The sequence below is a fragment of the Onychostruthus taczanowskii genome, unplaced genomic scaffold (assembly GCF_017590055.1).
Source record: "Onychostruthus taczanowskii isolate IOZ18803 unplaced genomic scaffold, ASM1759005v1 scaffold11, whole genome shotgun sequence".
NCBI lineage: Eukaryota > Metazoa > Chordata > Aves > Passeriformes > Passeridae > Onychostruthus > Onychostruthus taczanowskii.
This window is the reverse complement of record NW_024497629.1, coordinates 12,719,235-12,735,542: the sequence shown is the minus strand read 5'-3', so window position 1 is coordinate 12,735,542 and position 16,308 is coordinate 12,719,235. Positions and strand designations below refer to the sequence as shown.

Genomic DNA, 16,308 nt, shown 5'->3' with positions numbered 1-16,308 from the left:
GCTGGGCAGTGCTTGTGAAGTGTCAATATATTTTCTGCTTCTCACCCCACCAGTGAGGAGGCTGGGGTGCACAAGAAGTTGGGAGGGGACAGACTGGGCAGCTGACCCTTGTTGTGATCCATCTCTTATTCAGGACAACTGGGTTCTTTAATAAAGGATCCCTTGGAGGAGATTACAGCAAAAAAAAATGTTCAATAATTGTTTATAACAACAACAGTAGCTTTTATTTTTAACATCTCTGGAATAGTACTAGAAAAACCATAACTGGAAAAAACATAACTGGAAAAAGCAGTCTATAGGCATTCTCAGAGCTAAGAACACCATAAGAGAGGTGAGATAGAAGGAGATAGATAGAAAAGGAGATAGAGAAATAAGAAACAAGACAGAGAGATATTACCAGCTCTGCCTCCATTGGTATATGAGTTTTTGTGGTCAGTCACAGCTCCTGTCTGTCAGGATGAGGGCACCCATATGCAGCAAAAAAAAAAAAAAAAAGAGGTTTTATGCCCTTGGCCTCTTTCAAAAGATGACCCAGAGTAGTATTCACATTCTCTGAACAGAGAGAGACATAATTCTCTCTCCCAGGATTTTTCCTGGGGAAGATAGTGAGAAGCCCAGAGAAAAAGAGAAAACAATTTTTATCTCTATTTGCTGTGCCTGTTGTTTGGCACATGTGGAATGTGTTATGGAGATTGTTTACCAAGAGTGATTTGTTAATTGGATTCTGCTGAGGGTTGTTTGGATTGATTGGCCAATTGGGTCAAAGCTGTGTCCTGACTGTCTCCAGCCAGTCACGGATTTTTCTTTAGTATCTCTTTAGTATAGTATTTTTTTACTATAGTATCTCTTTAGTACAGTTTTAATATATTATTAGTGTAATATAACCTAGCTTAATAAAACAATTGTTCAGCCTTCTGAATCATGGAGTCAGAGCCCATTATTCACCACGCAGGGATCCTTCTTCATTGATAGCCCAGTATCTCCTCCAGGAGCAGTTCTGGTGAGCGTGTGTCAACTTTTCTTGGAAAAGAAGGGTTGAGAGAGAGGATCTGTGTATAGGCTGAAATTCTGTGGGTTTCGGTTGTGCAGTGATGACTTTCTGCACAGGAAGGAGACTGGCACAGTGGAAATGCTATCCTGCCTCCTCAGGATCTGCTGCTTAATGGCTGCTGGCAGTCTAAAGTCTGCCCAAAATACATGAAACATGGACACTAAGTGATTGGCACCAACTCACTCCCTTCAAAGCTGTTCCTAAAATGTAACATAACATGTCACATTGCTAAAATAGGCATAAGCGCAGCTTCTACTTCTTATGCTGAAGTCATGCATTTTGAATCCAGAAGACAAGATCTCTGTTTTCTCTCAAAACACAGACACATTCTGTCATTAAGTCCTTGGACTGCAATTAGAAACCCAGTCCTACATGACTGGGGATGTGCCCAAGTGACACATCAGAATCCTGGGTAGGTTGTTGCATTGACTGTGGGAGTCCCACTGCCAGCTGTTGGACATGGGATTAATAGTTGGGCATTCCTGAAGCTCAGAACAGCAATCAGGCCTCATCCAGAGACCAGTGGATCTTAAAATGGCATGAAACCCCATGAATGGATCCAGTCAAAAGCACTGCTTTTTTCAGAGTAGTGAGTGAGAAATTGTAGAAGATATCTATCTGAAGATGCTCTATCTTTTCCATTTTTTCACTTCTCCCTACTTCTTTGGAGCCACACCATGGAGACCCTGGAAAGAGGAGTCTTTCAAAAACATCATTAAATCCACATGTTCAGAAAAAATGCAACATTTAAATTAAATACATGATGCTCTGTCAGATAAGATATTCTTCACCTGATTATGATTGGAAAGCAATAAATAGAAAGACCTACTCATAAAACAAATGGCAACTGAAAACACACACATTTAGGTCTTTAGCTCAAGAATAAATTAGGTGCAAATGTACATTTTCCATATGTTTGCCAGAATTTAGGTAATTATTGTTATTTTATCCTATTTAACAAGTTGCTTGTATGAAAAGCTTTTTTTTCTAATAATGAAATACTCATTGTGAAAGAGTTTTAAATATTTTGTTACTGACACAGTTAAAATGAAAGTGGCTTTTTCCTAGTTTTCTGTGCCTGTAGAGCTACAGTAAATGATAATTGAGATAACAAATCCTTGCTGATAGCAAACACAGACCCTAAGGTCTATCATATCATTAGGTCTACTTATTTCTCTAAGACTTTAACTGCTCATAAAATCTGGTCTTCATGGCTTATGTGATAGAAGTATTCATTTAATTAAGCTAAACTCTTTTAAAACCCCCCAAATATTACAATTTCATAGTCCATGTTCAAGAATAAACAGTTGAATTCTATTACTGAGTAATACAAAGTGACTGCCAACATTTAAAGAAATATTCTGGATTCAACCTTCAAGCAAATTTGATAACAAACTTGAACTCCACAAGTTAAATTTCAGATCATTCTCCTGTAACACTCTTCCCTTGAGATCTGGTCAGATGCCTTTACATTACATATTTTCAAATGTACCTAGCCATGGAATTCAGTTAAATCAACTTCAGTGAAAACTGGGTGTTTTGTCAGTGTAGGATTTGGGCTCCTTGTTTTTCAGTTTCTCGTTTGTGTAGAGGAAATTTCCAAACATCAACAGCAGTAATTTTCAACAATAAATTTTCACAAGGTAAAAAAGCCAAAAGTCTGCAGAACTATATAAACTACAGCATACCTAAGTCTGCAGAACAGACAGACATAGGTATTCAGTAGTTTATATTCTGCAAAATTGTCATAATTTTACTTACAGATCAGCTCTGTGACTATCTCAAGATCCTAAAGAAAAAAAGAATTGATATTTGCAGCCCACTGTCATTCCACAGGACATGTCACCTTCAAAACTGCCATTTACCTCCTCTACACACAACTCCTTTTTTACTGTTTAATTCTACCTCCATTATGCAACCACCAATTACCACAGATGGCTTAAGACTGCGCAGCCAGGTGTAACTCTGTAACTGTGACTTTCTGCTTCTTCATTGATTTTGACTATTCTATTATTAGGATTAAGATGGTATTCAGAAATCTCAATCATGTTATACGAAGCCTCACAGCAGCAGTCAGTCCCTGCTCTGAAGATCTTAGGCTCTCAACAGGTAAAAGAGACAAAAAAATACTGTTATCCTAACATTAGAGCTCACCCAGCTCCCAGTAATACAACTTGATGCTTCTGTTCTGAGCAATTATAAAACACTGGAAGACAGAAAGTGCATGATAATTGCTCAGGGCAGCTCTTTCCTCTTCAGGCAGTAAGTGGCAGCATTGCGGTAGCCTTTGCTTCCCTATCTTCTTTGTTGTTGCCTTCCTAGGCAGTCCTGCTTTTCTGCTCAAGCTCACAAAACTCCTTCTGCCATTCCTATATTCCTAAAATATAAAATTATATTGAAAAGCAATATATTATATTTAATATAAAAAATTTGGGTAAAGTTAAATAAAAAAGAAAATTTGCAGATGTGAGGTCTCGTGAATGGAGATTGTGCATATGACAAACAACCCCTCCCTTTCTATGCTCTCAGTCAGGGACGATTTTGTATCCTTATCAACATTTCTAAAAACTGAAGAAACTAAAACAAGGGAAGCTGAAATATTTTCTTCCTGTTTCTGAAGCAGAGGATGTAAATGGGATTCTATCTATAGGTAGACACTATAGTGTAAATCCTCATTCTTGAATATTTTATAGCCACTAAAAAATAAGCCTGAAAAATCAGCATCAGATCATTTCATGTTAATTGACTTGCCAGTGATATGGTATTGGATTTACCCAGTTCTAAAAGGACTTTCTGGAACAACAGCTGTGATTTTTTCCTGGCTCATAATCATCATCAGCCATAAGGAAACTGCAATCAGAAGGGAGGAGACAGATCTGCTGATGAAGCACAAGCCTGCCTCGTATCTAATTCCCTCTCGAGCTTTGTTGGCTCTGCAGTGCTAAAAGGAACAACATTCATCAGGAATTCAGTTTTGTCACTTGCATAAACATATAGTCCTAAATATGAAATACACCCTTTTCAGTGGCTGCTGAAGTGAATGGCAATTTTGAGTTGTAGGGTAGGAATAAAGTGTAAATCTTTTCCTGAGAAGAAATGGATTCTCAGGATAATTGATTTTCTGGTTAGACCTGTCTGTGGTGACTAGCTTGTGTAGTCATTAGTTCTTGGGCTGTTTTCACACTATCTGGTTCTGTACCATGATGCTGGATGTTCCTGTCAAAGGTTGTCGTTTTCTCTGGTGTGGCATTTATGTTACTGACCTTTGCAGAGGAATGAAAACTGTATGATCTGTCTCTTGCGGAAAATTGTCTTTATAAAGATCCAGTTTTCCCATAAGAACATGGCAAATTGTGTAAGGCAGCTTTTCATTAAAAACCTAGCTTATTAGCTGTCAAGGTTAAGAGGTGAATTAGAAGACTCCTTTATTCTTCAGGGCAAAATGGAGCATTTTCAGTGAAGAATCCTGGAAACACTTGTAAGAAAAAGAAAAGAAAAATGGCTTTATAATAATTTGCACCATGCCTGTATCAAAAAAATCACTATTTTATGACATTTCTGATTCTCAGTTTTCAGTAATTTATATTAACTGAGGCCTGATTTGATGCCTGGGAATTTTTGGTCATGTTTAGGACAATCAGTCCTAATAATACTTTACTGGAAATTTTAAAATCATTAATTAAAAGGATAATACAGTGCATAATCTGGCAATTATTCAAAATTCTCTTTCAGCAATATTTATGTTTTTCTGCAACACCACATAGAAACACTTTTAATCAGCATGTTTTTAATACACTTTGGAATACTGAGAATAAAAGTGCTTTATAAATTTAAACTGTTACTATTAATTATTACTACAGAATTTTTCCTTCATCATCTTTCTGATCATTAAAGAATATTAATGAGAAAGTTTACTCATTGTAAGTATGAGCTGGTTTTCCCTGAGACTACATGACTGCTGAGATGAAAGCTCTCAAATGTTAATGCACTTGAGGTTTATAATGTCTAATGTTACTGTCACAGGACATAGGTCAGGGAAGTGAACTGGGAGTGATTGCTCATGATAAACCATCTGCATGTTATTTTGCAACAACAAAACAGGGTAAATTAAGTCCTAAAACATGTCTACTGAATTATGAAGTTATTGCAGGACTTCATCTAACATTAATGAGGTATCATTTGAACAAATGGGAAATTCTTGAAATAGGATATCACAGAACTAATTTCTAATGTGCTGAAGGGAAGAAAAGGCTAACTGGATTTGGCCTTTAATGATGCATAGGGAAAAAGAGGAGAGAACTTCTCCTGTTTCATATTCCAGTGTTAGGCTATAAAAAGTGCCCTGTGCTCCCTTGAGAAATAAACAAGGACTTTTTCAGAATTTCTTTTTTCCCTTTGTTTTCTTCTCATCTCTTCTGGTTTTTGTTTTGTTTTGTTTTGTTTTTTTCTTTTTTTTTTTTTTTTGAGGTCAAGACTTGAGATTGCATGTTCACACACAGAACAGTGAAAGAAATCTTTAAGCTGTGTACATTCACAGCTATAAAGCATAAAAATCTTTTAATATCACTGCACCTACTGCACCCTAAACTACATTTTTCCAGCTAGTATCCAGCTACAAATGATACGTTTCAGTCTGAGTTGGTCTGTCAGCTAGACAGTGATTTACACATTCTTTTATTTTGTGGACTGGTTTATGTTCTTCTTAGCTTTATTTTATTCCATGATAGGGACAAAAACTGTACCTACAGTGGAGGAGGACTAGAGAAATTAAATAGGTCTTTTAAATTTTACCTGTTTGAAATTGAATTTAATATAGACTATATGATTTGAACTGTCCAAGTCTATAAATGTTTTGAAACCACTAGTTTCAAATGTTAAATTGCTTTTTATTGATACAGGTTACAGCTTCAGAATATATAAAGGAAGCTGCCCTTATAATGGGATATGCAAGACTTATGTTATGCAATTAAAGGCCTGTGCATCCTGCTAGCTTTTAAGAAAGTGAACACACAACTAGTTTGTCTAGTGTTTTGTGTAGACACAAAACTAGTTGTATTAGAAGAGATGCATTTATTTGTCCCTCTGCTCTCAGACTCAAAGAAGCAAGGGTTATGCCAGTTTTCCACCCAGCATCCTATACTCTTCCGGTGGGATAACTAAATCCTTACACTACAGAGTGACAAACCCACATGTACTCAAATTTGTTCCTACAAGGTTCCCTGGAGGAGAACTGATGGGAGTGAATGGGGTTAATACCAGCAGTGTATTTGAACCATTTGTTGTTAAGTGGGAAAACAGCATAAACTACCATTGTCATAAGTGTCTTTTGTAAGCTTCATAAGAAATTAGAGATGTAAATACGGTACAGGAAATTATTTTTCTTTCCAGGGAATTAAACCATTTGATTACAGCATGCTTTTGTTATTTAATAACATCTGGAGAAACTATTTCAGCTGCCTTCAAGATAAAAATTAGATAAAAATCTTGGAACATACTTATTTCATATAAGTGGAAATAATGTGGTGTGTGAAGGAGGAAAATAAATAACAACTCGTGTATTCATGTTATTAGGCAGTCCTCAACATTCATTTTTATGTGAAATTATGAATTTTTTTATTTTATTTTTTTTACTCTATGTCTGTCATTCATGACAAGTAATTTCTATATTGTTGTCTGTTGCTACATGAGAGGAAAGTTTAAAACTGCAGGTATTTTTGGGAACCACCAGAAGTTAGCAGTAGAAATGTTAAGTTAAAAACCTTCATGGTACAAGATCTCCAAATCTTTCTACTGGGCACAGAGAGGAGCCTTGGACAGACATTCTTCTTGATTCTGGTCAGGGAAAATATGAAGGGTATTATAAAACCACACTAATGTCATTAGTCATTAAATATAGACAGATAGCACCCAAGTCTCTCCCAAAGAGCTGAAGATTGTCAATGGAGAGAGAGAAGCATATAAAGGCACATTCCTGACTTAGGGATATCTACTCTAGGATGAGCTGAGTTACACTCAAGATGAAAGGCACCTCGATGACCAGTATGAACATTTACCTTGTAGACATCCTCCTTATGGACAGTGAATCCAACCCACAGAGTTACATTTTCTCAGAAGCAAAGTGGAACTGAGGGAAGGGATTCTGGGGTTCATTGATCAGCTGAGGTCCGTCTTCAGAAGGCCAGACAGCCCAGCATCTACAGCCAGACACTTGCCCATAAGCAAGCAGGCATTTTCCCTTTCAGGCTATCAATGCAACCAGCTGCCAAGTAATAAGCCCAGTCATTCTTTTTGCTTGATGTGGCACAGTAAAAAAAGTCTAAAGAAGACTAAAAGGTGAAATGGGGTGAGAAATCATTTCTTCTCAGCTTTTGTAATACTCATATAGAAGGGTACTTGTGAGATCCTAAAAAAAGGCCAGAAGCATTTCTGCCCATATTGGAGAAAATGAAACCCTTTTTAGTGGAGGAGCCTGCTGGATGGCATGTGAGCTCAGAGGAACCCAGGAAGACTGGCAAGTCTGCCTCTAAGTTTGGCTTTTGTCTTGTAATCTGTAGGATTTCAGTTCACTCTGGCCAGCAGCACAGTGAAAATAAAGCTGTCATCATTCAAGTCATGTTTGGGTTTAACTCTTGAGTCTTTTATATTTGATCTGTAATAAAATAATTCACTGTAACTGTTGGTCTCAAGGACCTGGGCACCATTGAATTATTTTAATTACTCTTGTGGGACCTACTGTCAGTGAGCTACTACATTTTTCCTCTGAATTTCCTTGTCTTGAAACAGCGCAACCATATTAATCTCTGTTTACTCCTTAGTATTTATTATTAGCTGTGAATATTCAAGCAACACATTTCATGTATATTCAATAAATTAGTAAAATGTTAGATAAAGTAGGTTGCAGATGACACTCCCTGGAGAGAAAGAGAGGAAGAAAAGAGAAGAGAAGAGAAGAGAAGAGAAGAGAAGAGAAGAGAAGAGAAGGAGCGATTTTTACAGGTCTCATCTACAGGAGCAGCAGTTAGAAATAGAACCTGAGCTGAATGGTCTGGAATGGCTATGTCTCTTAGCCAGCTGTGACTAAATACACATACCCAGCAGAGTGAATTACAGCAGATTAACTTACATAGGAACAACAACAATTTTCTGTATGCTGATGTTGTAATTTCCTCTGCATCAGGCCACTCTTACTTGTCTGATTATTTAGTTGATCAGCAACCTAAACCATCTGCACTCAATTAACAATGTCATTCCTGCTAAAAGCTGAGCTTGTGAGATTTCTAGGGATATTCATAAGCTTCTTGTTAGTTGGAAGAAATGCTGTGCTGACTTAAATAACCATTCATGGGAAAGGAAGACTTGGCACTCGCTGTAGGTACTATGGCTCCTATCACATATCCTCTATTGCTACTATGAAAAGCATTTTGAAGCAGACATTATTAAACACCCCTTAGCTGCCAACCCTTCACTGGGACACTGCAAAACAAAGTGGCTCAAAACATGTATGAGTTTTCTGCTCACAGAGGACAGCCTGGGCAGGAGTCGCTTCATGTACCTTTGGATACCTGCAAGGCACATGTTTACATGCAAGCTCCTCACCCTTGGTTCCTTCTGCCATCAATAAAGGGAATGAGTCTTGTCTATGACAGGATTCACCACAGCATGAGCATTCACAGGGTGAATTCTACCAAACTTTATGGTGATGAAGTGAGTCTGACTAATCTGAGCACAAGATGTTCACTTTATCATTTTCTGAAGTGAAGTAGAAGGAATCCAGTCAGGTTTTGGTGCTCTTTAAGAATCTGAAATGTCTGTCACCTGTCATTTTGTTTTGCCATGATTCTAGTGTTTTAAATTCAGATAACACTGGAGATTTTTGTAAACATGGCATATTCTTGGAAAACACACACAAAGATGAAATCTCTTTAATGGGCAACAGGTGGGAAAAGGAGCAGTGAAAGAAGGACACATTGCAAACCGTAATATAGAGATGTTATATTGTCACATTCATTTTTTCTGAAAAATCCTTTCCCCCAGGATTTTTCTCCTGGAAGCTGAGTAGCTTCAGAGAAAAATGAAAAAAAAAAAAAAAATCTAATTTGCTTCTGCTGTGTTTTGCTCCTTTGGAATGTGTTTGGAGATTTTGGCCAATCAGTGCCAAGCTGTGTTGGGACTCTGGAGAGAGTACACATTTTCATTATTCTCTTTTTAGCATTCTGTAAGTATCCTTTCTGTATTCATTAGTATAGTTTAGTATAGTATTCTTTAATATAGTATCATAAAATAATAAATTAGCCTTCTGAAAACATGGAGTCAGATTCATCATTCCTTCCTCCATCTTGGAGCCCTGCAAATACAATATTATACATTGCATTTCTGGATGACAAATGGCATTCTAGCACTTCCCTGCCTTGTGTCCATCATCCTCAGAGTTCCCAGATCTCAGCAGAACACGCCCTCCTATCTGCCTCTAGGCTGCTAGCAGTGAGTGATCTGTGTGCAGGTGCATTCCTGTACCTCACAAAATGTAAAGGAATTTGTGTCCCTATTTTTGCTCAATAACTCTTTAGGGATATAAATTTTCCTGCAGCTATATGTCTGGGGCAGATGTATCTGTTTTACAAGCTAGTCTCACTCAGTGATTTTTCAAAATTTGCACTAATGAAAAAAATCAGCATTTCCTTTCCAACAGTAGTTACTATATGTATCGGAAATACTCAGTGTGAAATTTCAATGTTTCTTTTTAGTTAGGTACAATAAAGATTTCACATGCTAAAATGCATGTTCCTGTAGTGATTCTTTTTTAATTAATCCTTTTTTTTCCCCTTAAAATCCATTTTTCTTCAATTTTCCTATTCTCATTGTCAAAGACTGATTATATAATTTCCCTCTCTTTTCCAGATATTCTGGTCTTTTTCATTTCATTCTAAAATTTTGCATTTTCCAGGGAAATATATCATATGTATAAGGATTCTGTTAAACTTCTCCAAAGAAATGCTCTATAGTAAAGATCATCTGCTTCTTGTAGGCAGTGATGTGTGTTCTCACTGCTCTGAGGAACAAACTTTATTCCTGAAATAAATTGGCCCTAGAGGTGTCTTGGTAGTGTTCTAGCAATGTCTAATTTGTTAACTGCTAATTGATACTCTGTTCCTCAGAGTCTATTCCTATTCATAAATGCAAAACTTTCTAGGTGCCTTTCTGAGCGCTGATGAGCCAGCATACAGCCTAAAGTAATCTAAATTATTTCATCGTGCAACTGTACCCAGAGCAGGGCCTTCTCCCTGTGGACCTTTCTTTCTGTTATAACTGAAATCTTGAACCCTCTTTTTTTCATGTGTATGAATTCTGTTTAGATATGGCAGCTTTCCAAAACACAAACACAAACATTACTGGTATGTAACAGTACCAAGACTACTTCATATTTTCTGTGTATATCACATTAAGTGAATTGAAGTTAAATATTCAAATAGATTAAAGCTTGACATGTGTTCATATGCTGGCATAGTCACACAATTTAAATCAAATATTTATGTCACAAAACAATATACAATGACTGAATAAATTAAGACATATACTTTACATAATTACCTTAATAAAGACTGTATCAGTGCCATGTTTGCAAGGATGTTACATCGGTTATAACCAGCCAGATTTAAATACATGGTGTGCAAGAGAAATGTACCATTCAACAGGCCAATAATTCATCAGTTGTTATTCTTCATTTCCTAGTGTTTTCTTATGACAAAAAACTCAAGTCATGCTGAGACACATGAGCTGACTATTATCTTATTACAGCCTGTACAGGAGCAGCTTCCAGTGGTTCAGAGCTCACTCCTCAAGGAATGCACATGGCTAAAGGACTGTAATGCAGTAACTTCCAAGCAGGGTGATTAGTTATTTCCCTCTTTCTCCAGAAGAATGTAAGGAGAAAAAAGTGGAACAGACATTGGTTCCTGTATTTGATAAGTAATTGAAATTTTGCTTTTGCTGACATTATCACTCTACTCATGTTATGAATATTGCATTCTTTCTAAGGATCTGCTCACTTCAAGCAGGGATCTTAAAGGAAAGACAGCACAGATATGCAAATAAGCCAGCCCTTTCCTTGGAAGGCATATAATTTTCCACTAAAAAGCAGAATATAATATTTGCTGCTGTTGGTGTCCCTGGAGAACATATTTCTGCCTGACATGCCTATTTTGTCATTTTAAAAGTCTAAGAAAAATGTTATATTTTATAAACATGGTTTATTTTAAAATTCCTGTTTGAGGGGGTAAAAGATGAGAGTTTCAATAGTGTTAAAGAGCTTTCTAATAGCCAAGGTGGAAATGCAAGAACTAGCTGTGTTAATTGCAGTCTCTTCAAACGCAGGTCACATCTGTTTACAAAACGTGCACATACCTGTGTAGATTTTGATTACCAGTGGACTATGAGATTTCATGCCCGGTTATGCCAAAATATAAAGGAAAGTCTTAGCAGTGCCATGTGGCCACCTCACACACAGGCCCACACCCCCACTGCAATCTGATGGTATCTGTGACATGTTCCTGCAGGATTTGTCCTTGCCCTCACAGGCAGAACTTCGGTCACCATACAGTGACACTCCTGCTCAATTCCTGTATTGTGTTACTGCCACCATGCTGCTCATTTGTGTTCACCTAGTGCTTCTACACGTGATTTTACACTGGCACAGGGAAGGCTGGTTTCACAGCTATCAGCCCTCAGCAAATCTTCATTTGAAGAATTGAAGTTTGAGCATCAGGCTTTGAGACTTTATGTCTCATCTTAAATGTGGTCATAATCTCTTAAATGGGGTCTTAAATGGATTCAAAATCTCAATTTCTGGACTTCATTTATGTGCAGAAAGCACATATGGACACAATATGTCCAAACAAACAAACTTCCTAGAGCCACTGCCTAAACACTTACTCTCAAGCTGTTAGCCTGTGAAAAAGTTTTGTGACTAAATATAAACTGGAAATTGATTTCTTTACAAAACTGATTCATATCCATGGAAACTTTTGTGTTTGTTTACTTCTCTTACACTGTCTTTTTTTATTTACCAGTCACCATGTACTAAGTTTGAATTTTCATTGACATTCCTTTGAAGTGTGACTACAAATAAGTAAGCAAACTGAATATAGATAAAATTGAGGAGGTTTTTTTGTGACTTTGTTGGATCTTACAGATAGAACCTTTCAAATTCTTCATCCATATTCCAGATCTAAATACTGAGATTCTTTTTTTTTTCCTCTTAGTATTTTCAACTTGACGTGAAAAATTTAGAGTTTCCTTTTCAGAAAGTGGAGTTATTCTGCTTTTAAAAAGAGTATTACTACAGTTGGGAAGCTTTTGAAGATATTCCTTTTATTGTTTATGTATTTTATCCCACTTATCAATGAGGCAAATTAAATCTAATATTGTATCTAACCCTATTTACTATAAATATATTTGTTTGCTGAGAAACATCCTGTGAGAACAAAAAAAGTTCCTTACTTCAGAGCTCAAAGGATTAGGCCAATTGCAAAGTTTCCTTTCCTGAAAGAAAGTTTAGCCCAGAAAACATAGCAGTTTGCCCCAGGGTTAACTAACTAAAAGAACTGAATTTCTTGCCAAACATCTTAGATATGGGTTAAAATTGTTTTGCAGGCATTTGAGATATCTACATTTACTAGCTCAAATGATACACTGAGATTCTTACAAGGAGGTCAGTAGTAAATAGATGAAATCCATACTGGGTACAGTGGGAGAGAGAGAAAAAGATTTTGTATAACTATGCTGGAGATTTGAAAAGTTGTTGTGGTATGGGGCGGAGAACGCCCCTGAGAAAATTCAGTAGTTTTCATACACTTCTCTGGTTTTGTTACTCATGCTCCCACACTTCTCCTTCCTGCCTCATTTCCATCACAGGTGCACTTTAAATAATCAGGGCCTGATTTCTCTTTCCCTTGCTCCACTTTCACTGCTAATTCACTAATGGAGTTAGATCTTGTTTTATTTCTTTACTTTAGGTAATGGTGATATTACATCCAGGGACATGAAGACAGAACTTGTGAGAGTGGCATAGAGTTTGGGAAAGATGCTCTGAAAGTGAAAGCAGAATGAAGACTATTTATTCACACTATAGAGAGGATAAACTATGGAGAAACATTTTGTCCATTTCCATGCCTGAAGACCAAAGCCTCTGTATACAGAACTTTTTTCCAGTGCACTGGCTGCAGATTAAATACTATGTAAAAAAGAGTGCTTACCGATTTACAAGAATTTTGTTCCAGATATTGTATGTATTGTAGGTAGAAATAAAGTGAATTAGAGTAACTTCAATACAAACTCCCCCAAAGCTTTGTATCTGTGGTGTACTGGAGCATATTTAAGACATTTTCTTTCTGAGTGAATAGTGTTCTAAATTATCTCTCAGAAAGAGAACGGATTAGTGTTTGGAGCATGTATGGATCTATGGTTATCAATGATTTGTCTACACTTCTAATAATGAATTAAAATCTACACACATGTAGGCAAAACTAATGAAATTTATGTTTATGAAAGTTGGCACAAATAACCTGTATACATGGAAGCTTCTTCTCCTCAAAAAGAATCTGTACCTGAAGAAAGAATCCTTATTTCTCCTTATATTCCTACAGTGCAACTTACCAGTGACTTTTAAAAGTACGTAATGCAAAGATTTTGGAGTCAGCATTCAGGTCTTCTTCTATCAGTGAAAAGAGCCCATGGTTACTTGGATCTTTTCATATGCAAGATCTGTCCAGTCAGAAAACCTGAATTCCCCACCCAGATGTAGCTCTGGGTATCTACACATAGTGTGTAGGTAAAACCAGCAGATTTCCTGCTGGTCACCAAAAGATGGGAGCAGAGAGCTCCTCCCCCTGCAAAGCACTAAGACACAGCGTTTACATAACATCCTTAATCATTTTTTTCAAATGTGTCACACAGAAGTTTTACAGTGCTGCTCATCTCAAAGCTTCTTCCTTTCACGGTAAGAAAGGGGCAACTCTTGAGTCCAATCCAAGTTATTGTTCCAACTAAAGACAGATTGTCTTGCTGCATTTAGCCGAGCCCTGTTTATAAAACAGTTTTTTAATATTTTTTGTATTGTGACAGTAGATACAGTCCATGTCTTCAAGCCCTAAAAAAAACCCCAATTAATTTATTTAATTAAAAGAAGAGCTTAGATATTTTTTTGCTACATATGAGATTACTTGAGCTTGCATATCTCCAGAGTTTGTATGCTGTATATGTACTATATATAAAATGCATACTCAGTCAAGATTAAAAGGGCATTGAATGAAATGCACATTGTAAAATGTTGCTAAATTATGACAAACAACTTGATTTTGAGTAGCCTATGAAGTATGTCACGAAACTTATTCCTAAACCAAATCAACAAGACCTTTAAAAAGTTTTTTATTTGACCCCCACTTTCTCAAGTTATTCAAAGAGAATACATATAAATGAAGTGTCACTGATTCAATGCACAAAGCATAAAAAGCCAAAAATAATTTAGAGGGAACACATTCTTCACACATAACATTTTATACTGTCACTCTGTTTTCTTTTATACCCTGGAGATTTTGGCATAAATTATTGTTTTAAAATTGATCGCTATTAGCATTCATACTGTTCAGTCCACTCTAATGAACTTCGTTTGAGATTGAATTATATTAAATTATTCCCCAATTGGCAAGCTATCTGTTAGCAGTGACTTCTGATGATTTCTTTATAAAGTCAGGATACAGGGAACATATTCTTCACTATATCTAAAAATCACATGCTGGAGTCAAGCAACCTTAGGATTGAAGAGAAGCCATGGAATTATGGCAGTTTCACAATGTCAAGAAAAATACTCCTTCCAGTTCAGGCCTGAAGGAGTTGCTTAGCGTTGATGGACTAGCACATTCAAACAAGGATAGAAAATACTCTAAGTCTGCAAAGACTTGTTCCACCATTGAGCCTCAGCTAGAATTAAACTGAAAGAAGATAGTTCCTAGATATTATGTTTAAAAACAAGCATTTACGTTCTTTTTAATTACATATTAAGTGTCACTTTGGCAAGTAAAAAGCAATAATGATCATTTCAAAACTATGTAACTTCAGTGGAAGGGAGTAAGGATGTATGTCACAGCTCCTATGAAGCTGCTCCACTTTAGCACTTCTATCACATCTCTGCTCTTTGGATTCCTTTACAGATTAACTTCTATTCAGACACAGGCTGCTACTCATAAATCCCTGTTCATTTTATAAGGGTATGACAGAATAGTTTAAAATACTCTACAGGCTGAAGGGAAGGATATTCACAACAGTCAGTTCTACAAACGCAGTGAGGCTGACTGAGGTGAAAAGCCATTATGCCTTGAACTGTGTGTGAAACCAGTTCCTGAGGACTGAGACCAAGACTACTTCCTGTGTTCTCTCACTGGAACAGCACAAGATGGGGACAACCATCAGGAAGCAGAGAAGGTTCTGGGAGTCCTGGTGATATGAAGCTGACCATGCGCTAGCAAAGGGACATCACAGCAAAGGAAATTGCCTCCTGTACTAGGCAGTGTTGGCAGCAGGATCAAGAAGGTGATCCTTCCTGTCTTTTCAGCACCAATGGGACCCATCTGGACTGTTGGGTACAGCTCTGAGCCACTCAAAACCAGAGACATTGGCATATTGGAGCAAATTCAGCCAAGGGCCATGAAGAGGAGAAGCATAAAAGCCTTCTTATTCCTATCTGGTTGGGGGTTTTTTTTGTTTTTTTTTAATGCTTCTTGAAATGTAGATTATAACTCTGCTATAATTTTCACTTCAATAAATCACTTCTATGAGACCCTAATAGCATTACTTAGTGGCAGCAGTTTTGAAGAAACTAAGGGTTCACATCACTCTCATGGTTTTTGGATGTTAGTATTTTAATCTGTTCACATACTGCCCCTATCTTTATGATGAAGAAAAGTAAGGCAGTTCTAAGTGCACATTCAAAAACAGAAAGGCCATGAAGGTGGAGCCAGATCTCTGTTCAGAGCTTTGTATTAAGTTGCCCATACACATAATTTGCTAATTCCATTCTGTGCATCTAATTTCAATACTTAATGAGTTTTTACTTTTCAGAAATTACCTTGCTATCAAGAAATAAATTAAGCATAAGGCATGAAATTAACCAGTACTGCCAACTGAAATAAAAAATCCTTGAGCCATAAAACACTTCATAAATAGAGAACACATTTCAGGAAACATCTTGACATATGGTTAGGGAA

At 36.8% G+C, this 16,308-nt stretch overlaps 1 protein-coding gene across 3 annotated transcripts in view; it reads right to left on the bottom strand.

Moving 5' to 3' along the window:
• The window catches only part of PXDN (peroxidasin), a 158,555-nt gene that overhangs the window by 21,285 nt on the left and 120,962 nt on the right, over positions 1-16,308 (bottom strand). Inside the window, exon 24 of one of the 3 annotated variants that reach the window (XR_005953798.1) lies at positions 897-1,020. The exons of 1 other annotated variant lie outside the window; for it this stretch is intronic. The gene's annotated coding sequence lies outside the window, so the exon portion shown is untranslated. Of the gene's footprint in view, positions 1-896; positions 1,021-4,507; positions 4,527-16,308 lie in introns of those variants that run through there. One more of the 3 variants, XR_005953799.1, reaches the window with a different exon arrangement.